General features: G+C 51.3%; 1 long non-coding RNA gene across 1 annotated transcript; it reads left to right on the forward strand.

Moving 5' to 3' along the window:
• Positions 1 to 257: 257 nt before the first annotated feature.
• Positions 258 to 26707, forward strand: LOC132658586 (uncharacterized). Its single transcript, XR_009598419.1, has 3 exons — positions 258 to 568; positions 19049 to 24150; positions 25044 to 26707. It is a non-coding gene; the product is annotated as an uncharacterized LOC132658586 (long non-coding RNA).

The following is a 26707-nucleotide window of genomic DNA, read 5'->3' on the forward strand; positions in this document are numbered from 1 at the left end:
CTGAGAACCCACTCTGCACAGTGATGACAGAGTCAGTCCAGTGTCCGTGCCTCATGCTCCCACCCCGCGTCTGAGGGCCGGGCGGCAGGGTGTGTGTGCAGGTGTGTGCCTCTGCCTTTACCTACCCGAAAATACGTTATTGTATTTAATCCGACTGTGATCATTTCCTGCAGCGGTATTTTGTCGAGATCACAGTTTTGGGTCATCGACTATGATCTGTGTATCTGCCATTTCCTGAACCGCTCTGGGTGGTCCATGGGAAACACTGGGAGGGACTAAACTCTGAGGAGCTCAAGTTCTTTATGATTTTGCCAACTGTCCGTCATCCGTGACTCCCACACTCCCCTGAACCAGACAGAGCTCCACTCCTGCAGGCTCCTCTCTACCCTATTGTGGGGAGAGCAGGGTTCTGAGACACCAGACTGGCAGCCCTCGGGGCTGTGCCAGGGACTCCAGAAGGGAGCACTGGGCAGCCTGCCAGGCACATCGGCACTGGGGCATCAGAAGCTGGGGAAGGCCCAGCATTTACATCGCATCAGAACATCTGTCCTTCCCTTCTCTCCTGGGGGTGAGTCTGAACACTGTCCACATCCAGCAGGAAATCTGTCAGGAATAATGTTGCAAAGGGAGGGGTCAGTGAGAAGGCGAGGGTCGAGTCCCGGGCAGTGGTTACTAAACAGAGCCTTTGTCAGACCGATGCTTATGCATCATGGCCCACAGCCTCAGTTTCATCCTCTGTAAACAGGGTTCTGATGTGTCCTACCCAGGGGGTGTTGAGAGGATCACATACTCAGGCTTTGACACAGGAGCTTTTGCCTCTATCCGGGAGGCCGTACTGAGTCTTTGTTGTGGCACGTGGCCATCTCTCGTTGTGGCTTACAGACTACTTGGTCCATGAGGGGTCTCAGCTCCCCAACTAGGGACTGAAGCCACGTCCTCTGGGTTGAAAGGCCATACTTAACCACTAGGATGCCCAGGGAAGTCCTCTCTGTGAGGCTTTGATGTCTGTGTGGCTTGGTCACTTAGCTACCCTGCCTGGGGCTCCCAGAAGAGCTGTGTGCTTCTTCCATCAGCTGCTGAGTGGAGCAGCGGTGGTCTCCTCTGAGCAGTGCAGGGTTGGGGGCGGGGGGCAGCTGTGGAGCCACACCGAGTAAGCATGCTCCTTGTTCCATGCTGGTAGCCCCACCGCTGTCTGGGAGGACAGGAGGGAGGAGAGTGGACGGTGCTTTGGTCCCCGGGCCCGCCTGCTCACAGGGCCTTACCTTTCCCCTGTCATACGCACATGCGGTAAGCACAGATGAGGGCCTGACCTGCCCCTAAGAGGTCAAAGGAAAAGCCCAGAAGCCAAAAGGAACAGCTCTCCTTTTAGCAAATTAAAGCTGAAGACTCTGAGAAAGTGCTTAAACCATCTCTGATAGGATGACGTTCCTGCTGGAGGGTTTCTGAAGAACTGGGAGAGATGAGCAATGAAAAATTAAGGGGTGATGTAAAGCAAGGTCTCTGGGATAAATTTCAGCAGAGGGGCCAGGTCACGGGGTCAGGGGCCGGATGGTGAGTGACCACCATCGATGTGGCCTCCTGCGAGGAAATGTGGGTTAGAACAAGTGAGAGTCTGCTGTGTGATTTCAATACCTTTCAGTTCAGCTTAGTGCCTGACCCTGTTTCCCTGTGGGTGTGGATCGGTCACAGACAATGAACAGATTCCCCTTGTTCCCTCCAAGGAGCCGCAAGTGTCTGGGGCTTACTTACGTCTTAATCCTTACTGTGTTTTCTTAGGGCAGCATCTTTCATACTAAACTAACTTAAATTCAAACTGCTAGTTTTGGTTTGTTGTTATTGCTCAGTAGCTCAGTCGTGTCCAACTCTTTATAACCCCATGGACTGCAGAAAGCCAAACTTCCCTGTCCATCACCAACACCCAGAGCTTGCTCAAACTCAAGTCCTTTCCTTGTATTACACAGCAGGATCTCAGTTATGTGCATTATACATAGAGTGTATATACGTCAATCCCAATCCCCCATTTCATCCCATGCTTCACTTTCCCTCTTGGTATCTATATGTCTGTTGTCTATATCTGTGTCTCTATTTCTGTTTTGCAAATGAGTTCATCTACACTATTTTTCTAGATTCCACACTTATGGATTTAGTTCAGTTCAGTCTCTCTGTCATGTCTGACTCTTTGCAACCCCATGGACTGCAGCATGCCAGGCTTCCTATCCATCACCAGCTCCCAGAGCTTGTTCAAACTCATATCCATCAAGTCAGTGATGCCATCCAACTATCTCATCCTCTGTTGTCCCCTTCTCCTCCTGCCTTCAATCTTTCCCAGCGTCAGGGTCCTTTCCGATGAGTCAGTTCTTCCCATCAGGTGGCCAAAGGATTGGAGCTTCAGCTTCAGCATTAGTCCTTCCAATGAATATTCAGGACTGATTTTCTTTAAGATTGACTGGTTTGACTTCCTTGTAGTCCAAAGGACTCTCAAGAATCTTCTCCAACACCACAGTTCAAAACCATCAATTCTTTGGCACTCACTTTTCTTTATGGTCCAACTCTCATATCCATACATGACTACTGGAAAAACCATAACTTTGGACGTACCTTTGTTGGCAAAGTAATGTCTCTGCTTTTTAATAGGTCTGGTTGGTCAAGGAGCAAGCATCTTTTAATTTCATAGCTGCAGTCACCATCTGCAGGGATTTTGGAGCCCAGAAAAATAAAGTCTCTCACTATTTCCATTGTTTCCCCATCTATTTGCCATGAAGTGATGGGACCAGATGCCATGATCTTAGTTTTCTGAATGCTGAGTTTTAAGTCAACTTTTTCACTCTCCTCTTTCACTTTCATCAAGAAGCTCTTTAGTTCCTCTTCACTTTCTGCCATAAGGGTGGTGTCATCTGCATCTCTGAGGTTATTGATATTTCTCCCAACTATCCTATTCTAGCCTGTGCTTCATCCAGTCTAGCATTTTGCATGATGTACTCTGCATATAAGTTAAATAAGCAGGGTGACAGTATATAGCCTTGACATATTCCTTTCTCAGTTTGGAACCAGTCCATTGCTCCATATCCAGTTCTGTTGCTTCTTGATTACAGATTTCTCAGAAAGCAGGTAAGGTGGTCTGGTATTCCTATCTCTTGAAGAACTTCCCACAGTTTGTTGTGATCCACACAGTCAAAGGCTTTGGCATAGTCATTAAAGCAGGAGTAGATGTTTTCTGGAACTCTCTTGCTTTTTCAGTGATTCAACAGATGTTGGCAATTTGATCTCTGGTTCCTCTGTCTTTCCTAAATCCAGTCTGAACATCTGGAAGTTTTCAGTTCACATACTGTTGAAGCCTGGCTTGGAGAATTCTGAGCATTACTTTACTAGCGTGTGAGATGAGTGCAATTGTGTGGTACTTTGAGCATTCTTTGCCATTGCCTTTCTTTGGGATTGGAATGAAACTGACCTTTCCAGTCCTGTGGCCACTACTGAGTTTTCCAAATTTGTTGGCATATTGAGTGCAGCATTTTCACAGTGTCATCGTTCAGGATTTGAAATAGCTCAACTGGAATTCCATCACCTCCCCTAGCTTTGTTCGTAGTGATGTTTCCTAAGGCCTGTTTGACGTAGCATTCCAGGATGTCTGACTCTAGGTGAGTGATCAAACAACTGTGGTTTTCGTGGTCCTGAAGATCTTTTTTGTATAGTTCTTCTGTGTATTCTTGTCACGTCTTCTTAATATCTTCTGCTTCTGTTAGGTCCATACCATTTCTGTCCTTTATTGTGCCCATCTTTCCATGAAATGTTCCCTTGCTATCTCTAATTTTCTTGAAGAGATCTCTAGTCTTTCCCAGTCTATTGTTTTCCTCTATTTCTTTGCACTGATCACTGAGGAATGTTTTTGTATTTCTCCTTGCCATTCTTTGGAAATCTGCATTCAAATGAGTACATCTTTCCTTTTCTCCTTTGCCTTTCATTTCTCTTCTCAGCTATTTGTAAGGCTTCCTCAGACAACCATTTTGCCTTTTTGCATTTTTTTTTCTTGGGGATGGTTTTGATCATGTCCTTCTGTACAATGTCACAAACCTCCATCCATAGTTCTTCAGGCACTCTATCAGATCTAATCCCTTGAATCTGTTTGTCACTTCCACCATATAATCATAAGGGATTTGATTTAGATCATACAAGAATGGTCTAGTGGTTTTCCCTACTTTCTTCAATTTAAGTCTGGATCTTACAATAAGGGTTTCGTGAATGAGCCACAGTCAGCTCCTCGTCTTGTATTTGTTGACTGCATAGAGCTTCTCCATCTTTGGCTGCAAAGAATATAATGAGTCTGATTTCGGTGTTGACTATCTGGTGATGTCCATGTGTAGAGTCTTCTCTTGGGTTGCTGGAAGAGGGTATTTGCTATGACCAGCACATTCTCTTGGCAAAACTCTATTAGCCTTTGCCCTGCTTCATTTTGTACTCCAAGGCCAAACTTTCCTGCTAGTCCAGGTATTTCTTGACTTCCTGCTTTTACATTCCAGGTCCCTATGATGAAAAGGACATCTTTTTTTGGGTGGTAGTTCAAGGTCTTGTAGGTCATCATAAAACTGTTCAACTTCAGCTTCTTTGGCATTAATGATTGGGTCACAGACTTGGATTACTGTGATATTGAATGGCTTGCCTTGAAAACAAACAGAGATCATTCTGCTGTTTTTGAGACTGTACCCAAGTACTGCATTTTGGACTCTTTTGTTGACTATGAGGATTACTCCATTTCTTCTAAGGGATTCTTGCCCACAGTAGTAGATATAATGGTTATCTGAGTTAAATTCGCCCATTCCATTCCTTTTTAGCTCACTGATTCCTAAAATGTTAATGTGCACTCTTGCCATCTCCTGTTTGACCACTTTCAATTTACCTTGATCCATGGACCTAACATTCCAGTTTCCTATGCAATATTGTTCTTTACAGCTTGGACTTTACTTCCATCACCAATCACATCCACAATTGGGCATTGTTTTCGCTTTGGCTCCATCTCTTCATTCTTTCTGGAGCTATTCCTCTAGTCTTCTCCAGTAGCATATTGGACACCTACCAACCTGGGGAGTTCATCTTTCAGTGACTTATCTTTCTTTTTGCCTGTTCATATAGTTCATGGGGGCTTCTAAGGCAAGAATACTGAAGTGGTTTGCCATTTCCTTCTCCAGTGGACCACGTTTTGTCAGAAGTCTCCACCATGACCCGTCCGTCTTGGGTGGCCCTGCACAGCATGGCTCATAGTTTCACTGAGTTGGACAAGGCAGTGGTCCGTGCGTTAGTTTGGTTAGTTTTCTGTGCCTGTGGTTTTCATTCAGTCTGCCCTCTGATGGATGAGGACAAGAGGCTTGTGGAAGCTTCCTGGTGGGAGAGACTGACTGTGGGGGAATCTGGGTCTTGTTCTGATGGATGGGGCCATGCTCAGTAAATCTTTAATCCAATTTTATGTTGGCGTGGGGGGTTGTGTTCCCTCCCTCTTGTTCGGCCTGAGGTCAAGCTATGGTAGGGAAATGGCAGTAATGGCAACTTCCTTCAAAAGGACTTATGCTTGTGCTGTTGTAATCAGTGCCCTGACCCCACAGCAGGCCGCTGTCGACCTTTGCCTCCACCAGAGACTCCTGGACACTCACAGGCAAGCCTGGCTCAATACCTTTAGACCGTGAAACTTTTGTGCCTTGTTTTATGTCCCTGGATACGATCCAGTGTTTCCTAGTTTGAAATCTGTGGAAACTTGAATAGAATTTGTATCCGGCTGTGGTGTGAAAACTGTGTAAATCTTAATTCTGTTGAATTGCTTCATGGTACTTTTCAAGTCTACTATAGTCTTCTACTTTTCTGTCTATTCATTCTATTAATTTTTGAGAGTTTCAAACTCCAAATAAAAATTTTAATTTACCAACTTAAGAAAATAATTGTAATATATAGTGGAACTATATGTAACTTTTTTCTGTATTTTCCAGATCTGTAACGTGTTATCATACATTCATAATCTAAATAATAAAATCAAAAGAGAGAGAGATAAAAAAAGAATTCGTGAGAGTCTGAACTGCAGAGTGCTAAAAACAAAGCAGGCTGGAGGGCTCAGGGTGTGGACGGCCACGCTGGACAAGGCTTTATCCCGAAGCCCCATCCAGGGACCAGGGCCGAGTCTGTAACTGTCTGCTCGCTGTAGTGGAGTGCCCGTCTCCAGGGAGCTGAAAACGCACTCTCAGGAATGTGTGCATCTTGTTATTTTTCCGCTGGGCGGGGTCTTCCAGGCCGCTCTAGTTTGCTGGTGGTGGGCGTGGCAGCCATCACAGGTATGTGACCCTCAGAACCTCACGCAACTCTTCAGGGATCCATCCCGGTGCCACTCGGCTGCTGCCCTGAGCATGTCCCCTTGTCCAGGCCTCTTCCAGGAGGAGTCCTCTCTCAGCTGTCTGGGTGGCCCCACGGCCATCAGCATTGGCCAAGCCTCGCCATACTTGCAGAGGGTGCTGCCCAGGGCCACTGGGCTATAGTCCCTGCTGGATCCCCCGGCCCCACCTCTGCTGCTGGGTGCACTTCCCGGGAGTGGAGCTACGGGTGTTCCCGGGAGACCTCACACTGGGCCACAGCTGTCAGCTTCCCACCCTTTCCAGGCCTGGAGGGGCCTGTGGGGTGTCAGAGACCATGTTCTGTGCTGAGATGCCAGGTCATGAGCTCTGAGACAGGGCTGGGCCTGCAGGGAGAGGAGGGGTCACGGGGACGAGGCTTCGCGGCCACTGCCTCCTGCCTGGATGCGCTCCCTGGGACCAGCGACATCTAGACAGAGGCTGAGTCACTCGTGCATCTGTCTGGCCGTCTGGTCAGTGAATCTGGATGGAGGCCAGCCCTGGGGCTGCACCAGGGACCACGACTGCCTCCCACCTCACAGGGCTTAGAGCCTGATGAGGAAGATGTGCAAAGGTCAAGTCACGAGGGGAGAGTGTGTGCAGGTGGAGGCAGCGAGTGTCAGCGTCAGGAGGCTGAACTGTTGCCACGTGGTCAGGGATGGGGACTCATCTGCAAGGCTGAATGAAGAAGTGCTCTGGGGCCCCCTCTGGGCAGAGGGCAGAGGGGGGCTGCCCAGCTGGGTATGAGTTGAGTCAGCGCAGTTGCAGGCATGCTAGTGAAGGGGAGAGGCCAGCACTGAGAGGTGGGGGTAGTGGGGGTGATGGGGGGCAGACCCTGTGTGGCCTCTGCAGGATGGGTGGGGGTCGTGGCCTATGTGTGGGGAGGGGCCTGCCCCAGGAAGGAGGTCCCTGTGGAGTCCCCTTCCTCACCCCGGTGCCTTCCCCACCTTTCTCCAGCCCCTCCGGGAGGCAACCATCCCCAGGCAAGAGAAGAGCTAGCCTTCCCCGGGCCCCCCGCGCTCCGCGCCCTGCCTGTGTGGTAATCTCCCTGCTCCCCCGCCCCTTGCAGTGGTGACACAGGCTGATGGGGCCCCCGGCAGCCCAGGCTCCACTCGTTCTCAGTCGTGGCCACTGCCCAGCTCCCAGGAATCCTCCCAGCAGAGCTCCCGCCATGTCCTTTCCTTCTCAAGGAGTCCTGTCCCTTTTCTGTGCCATGGAGGGGGGCGGGGAAGACTCAAAAGCTCTCTGCACCTCCCTCCGCAAGACGGGAATCCAACGTCCATGTCAGCAAGAATCTGGGTAGCCCCGGAGCTCATGCTGTCCTGACCAGCTGGCCCTGGCCCCCTCCGTGGATCTGCAGGGCTGCGGTCCTTCCTGAGAACCGGGGCCTCCGGGTGTTTCCTCTGTCATCCTTGAGATGCAAGATTTTACTCTGGGTTCCAAGTGACCGTGTGGACAGCTGTGACCTCAACTGGGATCCCAGAGCTGAGAGAGCAGCTCATCACAGAAACAGCGGGTTAGGGGCCATGGGAAGATGGTGTTTCCCCAACACAAAGTCCAGCTGGGGTGGTGGCAGGGAGGCAGCCCTCCCCCATGTCCCTAAGTGGGCAACCACCTCCGATACCTGCCTGGACTGCCTCAGGCTCGCACGGTCACTCCTGGTCCCCAAGACACCCGGGACACCTGGTTGGGTGTGAGAACAGGGGCTCCAGAGAGGGATCAGCATCCAGGAGCAGAGTGGGGAAAGGTCCAGCCGGGGCAGTGACCCTAAAAGTTCTCAGTAGTGAGCTCTCCTGGCAGACTCATTGGAGGAGGGGCGCATTTAGGACAGAGCTGCTCTGAGCCCAGGTCCAGCCCTCCCAAGCCCAGCATGGCCTCCAGGGGAGCCTGTTGTTATAAACTCTGCGGGCTTTATCTACCTCTTGCAGTTTGAGCTCCAGGAGGAGGCGGGCTGGGAGTGGGGTTCAGGTCTGTGTCCCCAGGAGGGCAGGGGCTCAATAAGGGACGTGTGAGATGATGGATGGCGGAGGACCTGACCCCTTGGGAAGGTTGGGAGAGTCTGGTGGGGAGAACAGGGGTCCCTTCCTGAGACCCCCCCCCCTCCAGGGCCTCCAGAGTCAGTACGGGTGTGTGTGCTCTGTCACTCAACTCTGTCTGACTCTGCGACCTCATAGACTGAAGCACCCCAGGCTCCTCTGTCCACTGGATTCTCCAGGCAAAGATATTGGAGTGGGTTGCCATGCCCACCTCCAGGGGATCCTCCTGACCCAGGGACTGAACCTGAGTCTTCTGCACTGCAGACGGATTCTTTACCGTCTGAGCCCCCGGAGCACTGGCTGTGAATGATACCCCTTTTGTGTCCTGTGGCCCCAGAAAGAAATGACCACAGATGGGATGGACAGAGACGTTTTCTGTCACAGTTCTGGAAGCCAGAAGTCCAAAGTCAAGGGGTCAAGAGGGCCACTCTCCATTTTGAATATCAAGGGGATGATCTGTCCCAAGTCCCTCAGGATCAGACGTTGCTGGAACCCTTATCTTCCTTGGCTTGTGGACACATCATGCGGAGCACAGCCTTGGCCACAGCAGGGCTGTCTTCTGTGTGTCTGTCTTTTCTCCTCCTGCAAGGACTTGCCTGATGTCATCCTGGGGGCTGAAGTCAAGGGGGCCTTAGGAAGCATCACTATGAACAAAGCTAGTGGAGGTGATGAAATTCAGGTTGAGCTGTTTCAAATCCAAAAAGCTTATGCTATGAAAGTGCTGCACTCAATATGCCAGCAAGTTTGGAAAGCTCAGCAATGGCCACAGGACTGGAAAAGGTCAGTTTTCATTCCAGTCTCAAAGAAAGGCAATGCCAAAGAATGTTCGAACTACTGCAGAATTGCATTCATCTCACACACTAGTAAAGTAATGCTCAAAATTCTCCAAGCTAGGCTTCAACAGTACTTGAACCGAGAACTTCTAGATGTTCAAGCTGGATTTAGAAGAGACAGAGGAATCAGAGATCAAAATGTCAACATCTGTTGGATCACGAAAAAAGCAAGAGAGTTACAGAAAAACACCTACTTCTGCTTTATTGACTATGCCAAAACCTTTGACTGTGTGGATCACAACAAACTGTGGGAAGTTCTTCAAGAGATGGGAATACCAGACCACCTTTCCTGCCTTCTGAGAAATCTGTACTTAGGTCAAGAAGCAACAGTTAGAACTGGACATGGAACAATGGACTGGTTACAAATTGGGAAAGGAGTATGTCAAGGCTGTATATTGTCACCTTGCTTATTTAACTTACATGCAGAGTGCATCATGAGAAATGCTGGACTGCATGAAGCACAAGCTGGAATCAAGATTGCTGTGAGAAATATCAGTAATCTCAGATACACAGGTGACAGCACCCTTACAGCAGAAAGCAAAGAGGAATTGAAGAGCCTCTTGATGAAAGTGAAAAGCCGGCTTAAAACTCAACATTCAGAAAACTAAGATCATGGCATCTGGTCTCATCACTTCATGGCAAATAGATGGGGAACAGTGGAAACAGTGACAGATTTTATTTTTTGGGGCTCCAAAATCACTGCAGATGGTGACTGCAGCCATGAAATTAAGACACTTGCTCCTTGGAAGAAGAGCTATGACCAACATAGACAGCATATTAAAAAGACAGCATATAAAAAACAGAAACATTACTTTGTCCGTAAAGGTCCATCTAGTCAAAGCTAGCTCTTTTCCAGTAGTATAGATGTGAGAATTGGACCATAAAGAAAACTGAACACCAAAGAACTGATGCTTTTGAACTGTGGTGTTGGAGAAGACTCTTGAGAGTCCTTTGGACTGCAAGGAGATCCAATCAGTCCATCCTAAAGGAAATCAGTCCTGAATATTCATTGGAAGGCTGATGCTGAAGCTGAAGCACCAATCCTTTGGCCACCTGATGTGAAGAACTGACTCATTGGAAGAGACCCTGATGCTGGAAAAGATTGAAGGCAGGAGGAGAAGGGGATGACAGAGGATGAGATGATTGGATGGCATCACTGACTCAATGGACATGAGTTTGAGCAAGCTCTGGGAGTTGGTGATGGACAGGGAAGCCTGGCGTGCTGCAGTCCACAGGGTTGCAAAGAGTCAGACATGACTGAGCAACTGAACTGAACTGAACTGACGTCATCTTAACTAAATCCACCTGCAGAGACTGTTTTCTCAGAGGGTTACAGTCACAGTACAAAGGTTAGGACGTGGACATATCTTTTGGAGGGGGCACACACTTCAACCCACAGTAGATGGAAGCTCAATCCCCTCCCTTTAAAGAGCCAGTTAGGGGAAGCACAGAGGATGAGCTGCGGGAAGGTGGCCTGTGTCTCGGTCCTTGCTGCCGGTCACCAGGTGTGGTTTGGACCAGCTGCTTTCACCAGCACCCTGGGGACAGTCTTGCTGGCCCCATGCTGCACAGGCTTCCTGAGGCTCCACAGGCCTGAGAGGAGCAGGCTGAGCCAAGGGACCACGTAAGGCAGCCTTGGGAAAGAGGATGACATTCAAGCCTGGCTAGGGGTGTCTGGAAAGACCAGAGCTGTCTGGTCTCCTGTCCAGCAGTTGGGGGCCACAAGGAGTGTCCACGGAAACCATCAGAAATCAGCAGCACAAACCTGGTTTCTGTCAGATGCAGGGATGCCTTTCAGGCTTCAGAGACCCAGCTGACCAAGCTAGGACTTTTCCTGCAGAACAGGAAAGGGAGGCCCTGGAGGGGAAGACAGGGCAGGTATAGCCCAGGCCCTGGCATTCCTCCCCTGACAGATGGACAAGCTCTGCGGGCCCGAGCCTGGACAGATCAGTGCAGTTGCCATGGGGCTCCGCCTGCCATGGGGCTCTGCCTGCCAGCACTGTGGGTTCACTGAGGGACCCATTCTGGCCCCAAGTGGGTGAGGCTGGAGGCAGGTCCCTGCAGGGAGCTGGCAGCATGTCCCATAGACATTTTCTTCAGCTCAAGCATTGAGGGACAGCCTGATGGATGCAGGGAAGGGTATAACCCACTCTGCAGGGGGCCCTGCACCATCTGATGCCAGGGGTGGAGGTCTGAGGGGGCTTCCCTCCTTCTTCCCACCAGCCCCACTGTGAAGCCACCTGAAGGCAGGCTTGGCAGGGTGCCCAAGCTTCCTGCTGCATCTCCACTGCCAACAGCTCGGTCTTCTAGAAGCATCTTCAGGTCCCAGGAAGTCAGGGTCCTAGAGACACCTCAGTGCAGAGACAGCTGCACCACCCAATGAGCACATCTCTATGCATCTCCATGCAAACGCTCCCCTGGAAAACCAAGGCAGGTGTGAGAGGCCCCCGGCTGGGGTACGCAGAGTGCTTCCTCATGTTTAAGGAGGACGCAAAGAAGCCAGATTCCCAGCATGGCTGGAACTTGAGCAGATGCATACGGGGCAGCTAGTGGGTTGTCTGGTGCAGGGGAGGAGCCTGGCAGATGCACGTGACCATCATTGCTAAAACCGTGTGGCTGCAGGACCACGTGCCACACCCCAGCTGACCCTGAATTTCCTGAGGCTGTGCAGGAAACTGACACCCAGCCAGGAAGGGACTGGGTGTTCGCTGAGCCCTGGAGGGTGGATCCCTCCACCTGGTGCCCTGATGTTCTCCCGAGCAGGTGACTTCCCTGGGGCTCCCAGCCCTTGCTGCCACACCCTCTGGAAGTCTTCAGGACTGGGTGGGACAGAAACTGAAGAAGCTGTACCAAGGATGCAAATGGCCCTGCCTGAGAAAAGGAGGAGTGTTCAGCCACACTGCAGCCAGAGCCTAGAGCTGGCAGCCCCCGTGTGTTGACACAGTTGGAATGGGAAGTCCCCTTGCCTCAGAGTCAGCGCTTTTTGTCTTATTTTTGGAGAAGGGTAGGGAGGGGCTTTCCCCAGTTAATGACAGCTGCTCCATCCACCAGCCCTGGGGTCTTTCTCACCCATCCAGCCATGGCAAACTGGGGGACCCCACAGTGAACCTGTTTACACTCCCAAATATGATGCCCAGAGTTGGACAAGCCAGACTGTAGAAGGGCGATGCCAGCTACTGCAGCAGGGCCCATGTGGGCACAGTGGCAGAAGGCGCCCACTACGTGGATGTGCTGGGATCTGAGGCCTGAGGCAGCTGGGGCAGGCCTGGGGGAGGAGAGGCAAAGACAATGGGGGAAGGAGATGTTCCTAAAGAAGAAGCATGGTCCCCATCCGCTCCCTGCACCCCAGGACAGATGGGGCTTCCTTCAGAGGAAGCAGTGGGCAGCCAGCCATGGGAGGATCTTTGCTTACTGCAGGAAGTGGAGGCCCCTGGTGTTTCCGCAGCAGGAGGGACTGGGAGGTGGGGGAGCCCTGGCCCTGGACCTGGAAACCCAGGGGCCCCTGCTCAGGTGTGAGTTTCACAGTGGCCGCAGGGCAGCTGTGGGGAGAGGCTTGCATAGGAATCCTCCCTTGAATAGACCAGCCTTGGCTGGATGCTGAGCTTGACCTTATAGGGGGCCAACTACTGGGGTGGGAAGTGGGCTCTGCCTGCTGCTGGCTGGTGAGTGAAGGCTGATAAGCAGATGGTGCTCAGCAGTCATTAACACAGGTCCAGGGACCAATCACCTGTCCATGTGTCAATAGGACCCATGTATGGACCCATGGGGGGACAAAAAGCCACAAACCAGTTACGTGTGTTCAGAATCTGCCGCAGAGTCTCCAGCAATGCCTCTGAGAGCTTGCCCCCTGCCCCCTAGCATCACCTGAGCCACCGTGATGGTGATACGCGGAGTTGAATCAGGAGATGAGACAAACAAGAGGCAGACTGTGCAGCGCCCACGCCCCTTCATTCCCACCTCCCACGTACTGTGTGCAGCGTCTGAGTGACGCTCTTCACATGCACTCTGGAATTCAGCCCAGTGAGACAGGATGCTGTCACTATTATGATCGCTCCACAGGCCCTCTTACCTTCCAGATGTAAGAGCATTCTGTAAAGGAGTTACCCGTACCGGGTCATTTACATCTCACATGGCAGGTTCTCCTCCACTATGTGTTGGCGCCGAGTGATGGCACAGGCTCTGTAAATGTTCATGTCTGCCTGGCTCCTCCCCACATCCCCGCACTGGGGAAGCGCTGTTTCAGGGACTCTGTTTAGGAAATGAAGGGCTAAGTTAGGTGGGTTAGACAGGGAAGCAGAGGCGTTACTTTTTCTAGTGTCTGAGTTTTCAGACAGCTGTGTGTGAAGGGTGGTCTGCACCGTGAAGATCTCCCTTGCTCCCTGTGTGCGGGAAGGGCACGTGTGCGTAAATGTGAGCAGGACCGTGTGTTGCACATGGGGACTCTGTGCAGTTTATCTAGATCCACCCCCCTCTTGGGAATGAGGCCAAACTGTGGCTGTGAGCGGGAGCTCCAGCCTCCAGAGGGGCTGCCTGATGGCCCCTGGACCCTTCCAGGGACTGTCCAGGTGTCATCCAGCCTGGAAGGACATTCTTGAGAATGACCACACCTCTTCTTCAGGAGGATCTTCCCCCTAAGCAGAAAGCATCCCACTTCTCGGGGTTTCTCAGGGCAGAGTAACCCCAGAACATAGGCATTTATGAGAAAAGACCCAAGATGAAGCTTCTGATAAGACTTGTGGGCAGGTTGAGAGAGAGGAGGTCAGTGCAGCGTCCAGCCAATGGAAGGAAAGATTTGCCGGGAAACACTATGGGCCACACAGAACCAGAAGCAGGAAGCTGGGAGGCTCCTGGGAACATACTCTTGTTGGGTGCCAGTGTACCATGTGTGGGGGACGGGGCGGCCAGCAGGGATGGTGTCCATCTCACAGACCCCACGCGTCCACGTGTCCCCGTCACAGACATGATGCTCCAGCACCGGATCCCAACAGCCACAGCTCTGACCTGCTGACATCTTCTGACCTCTTTTTTTAATTAAAAATTAGTTTCTGACAACTTTTCTGCTTCCTTTTGTAAAAGTTAGAGAACTGTTTAATTGTGATAAAATCTATGATCTTAACCATTTTTAAGTGCGCAACTCAGTGGCTTTAAATTTATTCACATCGTTGCGCAGCCATCCCCACCATCCATCTCCAGAACATCCCATCTTCCTAAACTGGAGGTTTTGGTTTCTGTCCTTTCTGTCCCTATGAAACACTCACTTTCTACCCCCCGCTGCCCCTCTGCCCAGCCCCAGCCTCAGCCCCCGCCATCCTGCTTGCTGTCTCTGTGAATCTGACTCCTCCAGGAACTTCATGTAAGTGGAAGCTCACAGTGTTTATCTTTGTTGCGTCTGGCTGATGTCATGGGGCATCAAGTCCTCAAGGTTCATCCACGTAGCAGCTGTCAGTCTCCCTTTTCCAGGCTGAGCAATAGTCCACTGTGTGGATGCACCGAAATTTGCTTATTCATTCACCCTCATGGGGTGCTCAAGCTGCTTCTTCCCCTTGGCTATTCTGAGTAATGCTGCTATGAGTCCGGATGTAAAGACAGGGTTTGAGTTCCTGTTTTCAATTCTTTGGGGTCTATACCCATAAATGGAGTATCTGGATAATATGGTAGTTCTATAGGACTTCCTCAGTGGCTCAGATGGTAAAGAATCTGCCTGCAACTCAGGAGCCCCAGAGATGTGGGGTTCAATGCCTGTGTCAGGAAGTTCCCCTGGAGAAGGGCACGGCGACCCCATAGACAGCAGCCCACCAGGCTCCGCCGTCCCTGGGATTCTCCAGGCAAGAATACTGGAGTGGGTTGCCATTTCCTTCTTCTTGCCTGGAGAGTATGGAGAGAAGAGCCTGGTGGGCTACGGTTCATAGGGGTGAAAGCAGTCAGACGCAGCTATAGTGACAGCGTGTGTGCATGGTAGTTCTATGCTCACTTTTGTGAGAAACTACCATCCTTAATGATTTGATGGAATTTCTTCGCATATTTCCCCAATATTTTTATAATAATGTCTCTCAACTAATATGACAAAAATTCTCGTTCTCTATTTTCTCATTTTGGAGGGATGTATTGTATGGTTTGAAGGTGGTGTAAATGCACACAGACCCAGTTGTAGGACCAGGCCCTGGGCCCAGGGAGAGACTCAGGGTTGTGTTGACTTCCCAAGGAGGGCATGTGCCAGGATGACCCAGTGGCGGTGTGCCAACACGGAGTCCTCTCAGCCTCCCAAGAGGAAGTATATTCTTTCACAGACTATTCAGACTTGACCGCACATGGTAATAACAGCTGGTTTTCCTATTGTTTTTAAATTCTCTGTAGACAATACATTCCCTTGTGTGCATGCATGAGAAGTCATTGTAGCCACGTCCAAGTCTGTGCGACCCCTGAACAGTCACCCACCAGGCTCTTCTGTCCATGGGATTGTCCAGCTAAGAATACTGGAATGGGTCGCTATTTCCTCCTCCAAGGGATCTTCCCTACCCAGGGATTGCACTCACATCTCTTGTGTCCCCTGCATTGTTAGACGAGTTCTTTATCACTGACTCCACCTGGGAAGCCCAATGCGTCCCTTCATTGCCTGCCAAATGCGAAAGGGAGAGCACAACAGGAGTACAGCCTGCCCCGGGGGACACACAGAGCCCTAAGGGACATGTGATGTGATCCTGGGGCTTGTGCGACCCCACAGCAGCAGCATCTCTGCAGAGAGTCGATGTGATGGTGTTCTGTAACAAAGCACCACAAGCTGGCTGGTTAAAACAGGAGACATTTATTCTTTCATAGTTATGGAGGCCAGAATTCCCAAAAGCAAGGTGTCAGCAAGGCCACCCCTCTTCCCCAGGCTCTGGGGAAAGGTGCTTTTTTTGCCTTTTGCAGCCCTGGGTGGCTCCAGACTCCCTTCGCTTGTGGCCACATTCCTCTAGCCTCTGCCTCTGTCTTCACGTGGGCTCCTCCCTGTGTGTCTCCTCCCTTCTATTCTCTGCTAAGGACGCTTTACAGGACTCAGGCCCACCCTAACCCAGGACAACCTCATCCAGGTCATCTGCAAAGACTTTTCCGCAGAAGGCCACATTTACAGGTTCTGAGTGGACCTGTGTTCTGGGAGCCACCATCCCACCTTCCGCAGCTGGAAACTGGGGAAAGACGAAGGCGTTCTCTTTGCGATCTCATGCTGTGTCTTAGAATTTCCTTTTATCAAATCAGCAGCTAAAAATGTCTCTGGTGCTGAGGAGGTCTGAGTGGAGCCCTCCAGACCACATGGCTTTTCCCAATGGAGAGGGGCAGGACTCACCCTGCAACTCAGGACAGGCGAGTGACAGCTGACCAAGGACAGCTGACCACTGAGCCATGTCCTCTGCCGGGCCCTACTCTCTCATCACTGTGAGAGAGCCATCTCTTTTCAAATATGCGTATTTAAGTTGCCTGGCCCTCCTCCAGGGGATCTTCCCAACCCAAGGATCGAACCCAGGTCTCCCACGTTGCAGGCAGATTCTTTACCTCCTGAGCCACCAGGGAAGCCCAAGAATACTGGAGTGGGCAGCCTATCCTTTCTCCAGCAGATCTTCCTGACTCAGGAATCAAACAGGGTCTCCTGCATTGCAGGTGGATTCTTTACCAGCTGAGCTACCAGGGAAGCCCTTACGTTAACTTGCTGCTGCTAAGTTGCCTTAGTTGTGTCCGATGCTCTGCGACCCCATAGACAGCAGCCCACCAGGCTCCACCGTCCCTGGGATTCTCCAGGCAAGAATACTGGAGTGGGTTGCCATTTCCTTCTCCAATGCATGAAAGTGAAAAGTGAAAGTGAAGTCGCTCAGTTGTGTCCGACTCCTAATGACCCCATGGACTGCAGCCCACCAGGCTCCTCTATCCATGGGATTTTCCAGGTCAAGAGTACTGGAATGCGGTGCCATTGCCTTCTCAGTACATTAACTTACTCATCTCTTATTCTAGTGACATCCAGCTCCAAACACACATACACCATACACACATACACAAAGCAACAACAACAACACACACACGCACACACACACACACTGATGTTGCCCTGTGGGACTGCGAGGATGCACAGGTGAGGCGGGCACCCTCCTTCCTCCCTATGTGGCTCCAAGAACAGCCTGGTCCTTTCCTGGTCTGGGTCAAACTGCCCCACTCCGGATTTTACCTCACGAAGGATCTCTTTTACCCCCTGGAACACCACAATTTGCATGTCCCCAAACTTGGGTCATTGAAATGCAAACTGTTCCATGCAAATATTATTCAAATCATTTCTCCTTCCAAGGGAGTTCCCCAGGCAGCCCTTTCCTTCCCTCTTCCTCTGGGCTTCCCTTGCCCTGAGGACAAATCCGGCTCCCGCCTGACCTAGCCCACCTTCACCCAGCACCTCCTGACTCCTCTCTGTGACCCAGAACCCACAGCTTCAGGGAGGGGAAGGCCCTGGGAGACATACTTTCTCAGCCAGGACCCTCTGTGTCAGAGCTTCTCCTTGCGGGGCACTTGGCAGTGTCTGCAGACATCACAACATGTGAGTGCATGCTCAGTCGCTCAGTCATGTCTGACTGTGCAACTCTGTGGACTGTAGCCCGCCAGGCTCCTCTGTCCATGGGATTCTCCAGGCAAGAATACTGGAGTGGGTTGCCATGCCCTCTTCCAGGGCATCTTCCTGACCTAGGGATTGAACCTCTGTCTCTTATGTCTCCTGCATTAGCAGGCAGGTTCTTTATCATCTGAGCCACCTGGAGCTTTATTTGGGAGTCCAAAGAGCTGCAATTCAGGTGAGGTGGATGAACCTAGAGCCTGTTATACAGAGCGAAGTAAGTCAGAAAGAAAAAAACAAATATCATATATTAATGCATATATATGAAATCTAGAAGATAATACTGATGAACCTATTTGCAGGGCAGAAACAGAGACTCAGACGTAGAGAACAGATTTGTGGACACAGCTGGGGAAAGAAAGGGCAAGAGGAATTGAGAGTAACATTGAAACAAGCACAGTACCATGTGTAAAATAGGCAGCTGATGGGAAGTTGCTGTGTAACACAGGACAATCAACCCCGTGCTTTGTGACAACCTAGAAGGGTGGAACCCCACTCCAGTACTCTTGCCTGGAAAATCCCATGGACAGAGGAGCCTGGTGGGCTGCAGTCCATGGGGTCGTTAGGAGTTGGACACGACTGAGCGACTTCACTTTCACTTTTCACTTTCATGCATTGGAGAAGGAAATGGCAACCCACTCCAGTGTTCTTGCCTGGAGAATCCCAGGGATGGGGGAGCCTGGTGGGCTGCCGTCTATGGGGTCGCACAGAGTCGGATATGATTGAAGCGACTTAGCAGCAGCAGCAGAAGGGTGGAATGGGGTTGGAGGAGGTGGGAGGGAGGTGCAAGGAGGGGACATGTGTATACCTATGGCTGATTCATATTGGCAGTAGCCAACATAACATTGTAAAGCAATTATCCTTCGGTTTAAAAAAATTGCAATTTGGTAGGCACAGAGCTTTCCAGGAAGAGAGTCAGGGGGCTTTTAAAGGCAAGAGCCACAAGGCTGAACTTGGACACAGAAGGAGTGTCCCAAGGGGTGGCTGTCTCACGTTGTTTCAGGATCAGGGTCCCACAGGCGTCTTGAGTTTCAGACAAGTGTCCTGGATGCTTTGGCAGGACGGGCTGTGGTCACAGGTCAGATTCCATCCGGGTTGAGATGAGCGTGAGTCCCGTCCTCAATGGTCTCCACGCTCTTTCTGAAGGGCTGTCTGAGCAACACTGACTCCTTTTTGATTTTCCTTCTATAGACTTCAGGGGAGGGGCTGTGAAGCCTGTGAAGACAAGCCCCTCAGAGGAACCATGGTGTCCTGTGAGTGTGAGTTTTCCCCTACCCTGAGGATCCTCCTGGGAGAGAACACCTGGGTCCACTCTGGTGCCGGGATGTGAGGTCAGCTAACTCCCCTCTGCCTGCACTCAGCTCGTGGCCCAGGAAGGTGGCCGTGCCTGCCAAACCAAGCTGCCCTCTAAGACCCTTCACCCCTCAGGGTCCTCCTCATTTCTCTTTGGCTCGGACGCCTGCTCCCCAGCTGCCAGGCTGTTGTACAGCAGAAACTAACACATCATTGTAAAGCAGTTGTACTCCAATTGAAAAAAATAAAAATAGAAAAAAAAAAAAAACTTAAAAACCAAAAACAAACAAAAATCTCAACATAGGACCATTCTGGATTATCCAGATAAGCCCCTAGTCCAGTGACAAATGTTCTTATAAAAGACACACAGAGAGAGACAGAGAAAAGAGACGAGGCTTGTTCAATGATGGAGGCAGAGACAGGAGCGATGCAGTCACCAGATGCCTGGAGCCCCAGACGCTGGAGGAGGCAGGAAGGACCCTCTCACAGAGCCTGCAGAGGGAGCGCAGCTCTGCCACCTTGATTTGACCTTGTTTCAGACTTTTGGGTTCTAGGACTGTGAGAAAGTAAATTTCTGTTATTTTAAGCCACGCACATGTATGATAATTTATCGGGGGTAACCTCAGGGGACAGCTGTCTATTTGGGGAAGATAAGAGTAGGAAAATGTGTGTTAATTTGTGGGGTGAGAATTTTCAGACAAATAATTAGTTTTTCTTTCATTGGAAAATCAAAGAAAAAGCCGTCCTCATGTTCAGGTTTTAATATGTATTCTGTCGCAGAATATATTGTAAATCAAAGGGAACTGGCTGGGGCGGTGACCTGACACACACAGAACAACGTCTGGTTCTTTAATGATAATGCTGGTGCTCTGTCATCAGCAAGCTCCCTGGTGGACCAGCATGACTGCTTGGGCATCCCAGCCAGCAGGGATGGAGCGAAGGAGGCTGTCCCAGGGTGCTCAGGCTGCCCTATCACAATGCCACAGACCAGGGCCTTAAGCAACAGATGTTTATTTCTCCCAGTTCCGGGGGCTGGGCGTCTGTGATCAGGGTGCCCACAGAGTTGAATTCTGGTGAGTTGTCTCTTCCTGGCTTGCAGATCCCATCATACTCTGTCCTCACATGGCACAGAGAGGGCTCTGGGATCTCTTCCTCTTCTTATAGAGACACTAATCCCATTGTGGGACACTTGGGGGCCCCACTCTCACGACTTCATCCAAACCTAATCATCTCTCAAAGTCCCACCTCCAAATACATTGGTAGTTAGGGCTTCGACATATGCGTTTTGCGGGGAACACAATTCAGTTCATAGCAGAAAGCACAGCTCTGCCTGATAAGGATGTTTTCTGGAAGTTGCATATAACACATCTGTCTAAAATTATTGGCCGGAATTTAGGTGTATGGTCACATCTAGCTGCAAAAGAGACGGGAAATATGCTCGACTAAACTGAAGGGTCCATATTACAAAGAGCTCAGATTAAGAGCTGCGATTCAGACTTCTTCCACATGCTGCTCTTTCATCCTGATCATGCAACCTCATGGTCCAAAATGGCTGCTTAAGTGGCAGCCATCACCTCTAAATTCCTATCAAGAGAACATTCTTCACTAAGTCATAATGTAGTGTGGAGAATATAGCCTTTTCTATGAATGTGGTGTATCCAGCTAAAATTTGGGATTCTAGTTACCTAAGGAGAAGAATGGAAAGGACGTTGGGGGTAGCTAGCAACCGTTTCCTCACCCACCTTCTTGGTTGTCTCAAGGACCTTATCTAGAACTTGCTGTATAATAGTGCCTCCTTCTCAGAATCCAACCCTGCTAAGTCTACACTACAAGCTTCCCAAGTGCATGAGTCACAACTTCTATTCCTTGCAGATGTGGGCTGCCAGCTAGCAAACAATAGGAATCATTAGCCCAGCATTTGTTTACTGAGCTTAACTTGAGTTCTATCTGATGAGGAATCGGGAAGCAAGGGCCAGCGGCTGCTGTCTGACTTCAAGGTAACCTGCTACCCTGTTCTAACCCCTGTCTCCTCTAACCCCGAGTCTTCTCCAATTTCAAGGTTTTATGACCCGGTTTCAGAATGCTTTCTAACAAATCCCAGATGGAAGGAATGTTTTGCCCAGTGGCAAGATTCACTCCCTGGCATTCTTGAGACATTTAACAGCCAAGAACTGTCCAGAGTTGAGAGAAGGCCATAAAGGACAGACGCCCAGCCCTAGGAGGTGATGGGAGCAAGGAGGGACACAGCCTGCAACCATTCCTCTGCAGCCAGGTCCAGACGCTCAGCCTCCTGTATGGGCTCCTCCCCAAACCCCTCACCCCTCTGCATGTGAGAGCTGGAGCGGGGGCAGTTCTTTATCTGCTCTGGGCCTGGTGTATGACCCAAACCTGCAATGATGAAACTGTGGGTGGCGAGGTGGTTCTTGCCGTCCACGACCTGCAAATACACAGACATCCTTGTTGTTTAGTCGCTCAGTCGTGTCTTTTTGTGACCCTACAGACTGCAGCCCTCCAGGCTCCTCTGTCCATGGGATTCTCCAGGCAAGAATACTGGAGTGGGTTGCCATTTCCTCCTCCAGGGGATCTTCCCCACTCAGAGATTGAACCTGTATCTCCTGCATTGGCAGGCAGATTTTTTTTTTTTTTTTAAACTACTGAGCCACCAGGAAAGCCCACAGATGTCTTTAGCAGACCCTTTATGCTTGAGCTGCAAATGCTGAAGGCTGCAAGGCCCATCCTTACAAGGAGCTCTGAGCAACGTCATCACCCTCGTGACGAAATCCTAAATCCTGGGGGAAGGCCTGGCACTTATAATAAGCTCTTTCATGACGGGCCTCGGGAGGAATTAACAATATAATTTTTCAGACCTTACAGAATATCAAATAATTAGAGCTCATGCACGTAAAGGGGGCACACCATGAGAATTGTGGCTTGCTTCTTAAAAGATCCAATTTATATATTAAAACAATAAAAGACGTCAGGGGAGTGCTGGCCCTGCGATGTTTGCAGTCTGCTCTACGCAGTTCCAGAAAGCTCCACCTCCAGAGGAAACCAAGGAGACTGTGCCCCCGGCTCCTCATCTGGACACTTGGGGCTGTGCTGGGCCAGACCAGGAGGATGCAAGTGATGATGGGTCTCCTGGGCGGGGAGGAGAGGCTCGCTGTTAATGCATGCCCTGGCTACGTGCCCACTCGAATCAGCCCAGCGTAGCACAGCGAAAAATGTGCTCGTCCTGCCAGGTCCTAATGTAGAAATTGAAGTAGCAGAAAGGATTTGATGTTAAATTTCCAGCTAGATGGCATGTTTATGCTTGAGTGCGGCGGCTGTGGGGAGAAGGGGAAGGGAAGTAGCTACAGCACAATTGAGTTCTTCTAGGCGTGCGGGACTCCCCGCTCCCCCCACAGATGGCCCTGCGTCCTCCCTTGCCTTCCCCCAGGTGACAGGTTGAATTGAATTGTGTGTCCAAAAGATGCTACATTCATCACCCCCAGCACCTGTGGAAAAGGGTCTCTGCAGGTGATCAAGGGAAGATGAAGTCATCAGGGTGGACCCTCCTCCGGTCTGACTGGTGTCCCCATGGAAAGGGGTCACTTGGACACACAGAGACACACAGAGGGAAGATGCTGTGAAGACACAGGAGACGGCTGTCTTCAGGGGGGCCATCAGAGCTTCCAGAGACCGGGAAAGGCCTGGCAGAAGGCTCCAGGTCTGCCTCCACCTTGACCCTGGAGTCCAGACTCCAGACTGTGTGATAACATGTGCCTGTGCTTTGGGCTGCTCTTGTAATGGCAATCCCAGGACCCTTCCCCACCCAGGCCCAGAGGGCGCCCAGGGTTCCTGGCCATCACCGTGGGCTACGACCACCAACCCCATCGTTCCCCCTGCCCCACGACCCCTGTTAGGCCATTCCTCCTGTGGCTCCAGGGGACCCCAGGCAGAGACTCTGTCCCTCAGCATTGCCATCTTGGAGACCCCAGTTGAGGATTGGGAGCCTGGGGTCCTCTGGAGCTCCCAGCACTCCAAGCCCAGGTGAGCCCCCTTTCCCCACCCACCCTACCGCCAGCCGATGCCTTGTTTTCTGAGCTTCGGGGGCAGCTGGCTCCTAAGGATTCCTAGCTGTCTCACTGGAGCTCTAGGACCACGTTTGTAAACCCCTCAGGGTCCTTAGCGAGTTCCTGGAGCTGCAGAACTGCCCAGACCCTTCAGTGCTATGAGATCCTCCTTCCCAGTGATCCCCTGATGCAGGACAGAGGACCCCAGCCCCCTCCCGCCCCTGAGAACCATCACAGCTGCCTTCCCTTCGAACTGGCTCATGGGGACCAGGCCTTGGTCCGAGCTCAAGGCCCCCCACCTCCCCAGGGGGCCAGGTGGATGCTGGCTGGGGTCCAGGCCCCTCCTTTCCCACCCCTGCCCCTTCTTCCCCACATTCTGGACTCTGCCTCAAGGCCTTCACCCATGCCAGCCCACCTGGGCACCTCCCAGTTCTGCTCCTCCTCTGGGGGCCAGTGAATGGGGCACAGACGTGCCCAAAAATGTAAGGGCCTAGATGGGAAACTGAGCTGAGTAGGCCAAGAGGGGTCTGGGGGCTGGCCTACCCCTGCGTCCCTGCTTCCAGGGCCGTATCCCCACACAGAGGCCCAGGGCAGGGTCTTCACACTTAGGGACAATCCAACACCTGGCTTTTGTCCTCCAAGGGGCCAGCCCTGGAGACCAGCCTGAAGGTGTAGCTGTCTGTGTATTCCAGCTCCCCCAGGTCCTCCTCCCCGGGCAGTGTCCCCTGGGTGTGGTGTCCTGACCAGAGATGCTTCTGGGCATCAGGCAAGGAGCCAGCTTTCTGCAAGCCATATGCAGGCCCACCTTTAGGCTTTGAGGCTTGCGGCTCCATACAGGACAAAGGGTCACTAGGCTAACAGGATGATCAGCGGCCTTGGAGGTCCAGCCTGGTGGTTAGGCAGCGTTCGTGGAGAGTCCACCATGGAGCTGTGCATGCCGTCACCAAGGTAGGATGGTCCTGGGACTTCCTGGGTGAGAAACGCATGGCAGAACCACATGACTGTGTGGTCCTGGAGGCTGCGGGGTCAGGGCGGGCAGACAGCCAAGTGGGTGGGAAGGAACGGGGGTATCACTACTGATGGTGGGATGTGGCCCGGGACCTGCCAGGTGCCAGCATCATGCAGCAGGGTCCAGAGGTCAAGAACTGATTCTGAGGCTCACCGGGTGGGAGGTGGTGAGAGGAGGGGCTGTTGTAAGCTCTGGGAGGCCGGGGTGTCCGTGCACCCTCTGACCAGCTGAGCCTCTCAACGTCTCCTTCCCACTATGGACAGGGCCCCCCATCACAGAGAAACCAGTGAGCCCTTCCAGGTGAAGTCAGGATCAGGCCCACTGGCCTATGGCTTCCGGTGACCTTTCCTCTGTTGGCTCTGATTCCAGGGCACAGCCGGGACTCCCTTCCCCATCCTCAGGGGCCCCCTAGATGAGAGAGGTCAAGACAGTGGTGTGAACTGGCCCGAGCTCGTTTTCTCAGGCACCACGCTCGTGGTGACAGTGGCCCCCGAGAGGGGAGCGGCAGAGGCTTGTGACCCAAGCAGCCTCCTGGTCTGACCAGAGGCATTTGGGGAGTTACCCAGGCTGGCAAGCAGGTGAGAAACAAACCTGGCCTGCACTCTGGCCGCAGATCCCTGCCCCACAATCTGTCAGGCAGGCGTTCTGGCCTCTGTGGGGACAGGCCGCAGCCCCCCGAGGTGGGAGCACCGGCTGCTGGGACACCCCGACCCGAGCTGGATCCAGGACCAGGTGGGGTCAGGACTCCTTGGCCACCCTGCGCATGATGGGCACCAGCTCTGAACCTCTGTTGCCCACCCCTGTATCCTGAGCAGAGTTCATTCTCCCACAGGAGCCGGTTCTGACATTCCTTATGGGGGACAAGACAACCCACTCCAGTGTGCCTGCCCGGAGAATCCACGGACAGAGGAGCCTGAGGGACCACAGTCCACAGGGTCACAAAGAGTCGGACTCAACTGAAGCAACTTAGCACGCATGCAGGCACGCATGCATGCTAATTAAAAAGCTTCAGGAAAAATAGAGAGGTTAGCGAGATGGCAGAATCTAAAAGGACGCCTCCTCATCTTCTGAGAACTCCAAAATTGCAACTAATTGCTAAACAACCATTGACAGGAGAATGCTGGATCCCACCAAAAACAAAAACAAAAACAAAAAAACCCAAGTCCAAGGGCAAAGGAGAAGCCCCAACAAGACAGTAGGAGGAGTGAGATCACGTTTAGAATCAAACGCCACACCCCTTAGCAAAGTGATGCTCAAAGTTCTCCAAGCCAGGCTTCAACAGTACGTGAACAGAGAACTTCCAGATGTTCAGGCTGGATTTAGAAAAGACAGAGGAACCAGAGACCAAATTGCCAACATCTGTTGGGTCACAGGAAAAGCAATAGAGTTACAGAAAAAACATCTATTTCTGCTTTATGGACTGCCAGAGCCTTTGACTGTGTGGATCACAACAAACTGTGGAAAGTTCTTCAAGAGATGGGAATACCAGACCACCTTACCTGCCTCCTGAGAAATCTGCATGTAGGTCAAGAAACAACAGATCTGGGCATGGAAAAATGGACTGGCTCCAAATTGGGAAAGGAGTATTGTCACCCTGCTTATTTAACTTCTGTGCAGAGTACATCATGCAAAATGCTGGGCTGGATGAAACACAAGCTGGAGTCAAGATTGCCATCAATAATCTCAGATATGCAGATGACAGCAGCCTTATGGCAGAAAGCAAAGAGGAACTAAAGAGCCTCTTGATGAAAGTGAAAGAGGAGAGTGAAAAAGCTGGCTTAAAACTCAACATTCAGAAAACTAAGATCATGGCATCTGGTCCCATCACTTCATGGCAAATAGATGAGGAAACAGTGAGAGACTTTATTTTCTTGGTCTCCAAAATCACTGCAGACGGTGACTGCAGCCATGGAATTAAAAGACGCTTGCTCCTTGGAAGAAAAGCTATGATAAACCTAGACAGCATATTAAAAAGCAGAGACATTACTTTGTGACAAAGGTCCATCTATTCAAAGCTAGCGTTTTTGCAGTAGTCGTGTATGGATGTGAGAGTTGAACCATAAAGAAAGTTGAGTGCTGAAGAATTGATGCTTCTGAACTGTGGTGCTAGAGAAGACTCTTGAGAGTCCTTTGGACTGCAAGGAGATCCAACTAGTCATTCCTAAAGGAAATCAGTCCTGAATATTTCATTGGAAGGACTGATGCTGAAGCTGAAGCTCCAATCCTTTGGCCACCTGATTCAAAGAACTGACTCATTGGAAAAGACTCTGAAGATGGGAAAGATTGAGGGCAGGAGGAGAAGGGGATAACAGAGAATGAGATGGTTGGATGGCATCAGCAACTCGATGGACTTGAATTTGAGGAAGCTCCGGGATGTGGTGATAGACAGGGAAGCCTGGCGTGCTGCAGTCCATGGGGTTGCAAAGAGTTGGGCATGATTGAGTGACTGAACTGAACTGAACAGGAAAAATAAAAGTTACTGATTCTCCAGGAGAA

Source organism: Ovis aries, chromosome 1, assembly GCF_016772045.2.
Source record: "Ovis aries strain OAR_USU_Benz2616 breed Rambouillet chromosome 1, ARS-UI_Ramb_v3.0, whole genome shotgun sequence".
In the NCBI taxonomy this organism is placed as follows: domain Eukaryota; kingdom Metazoa; phylum Chordata; class Mammalia; order Artiodactyla; family Bovidae; genus Ovis; species Ovis aries.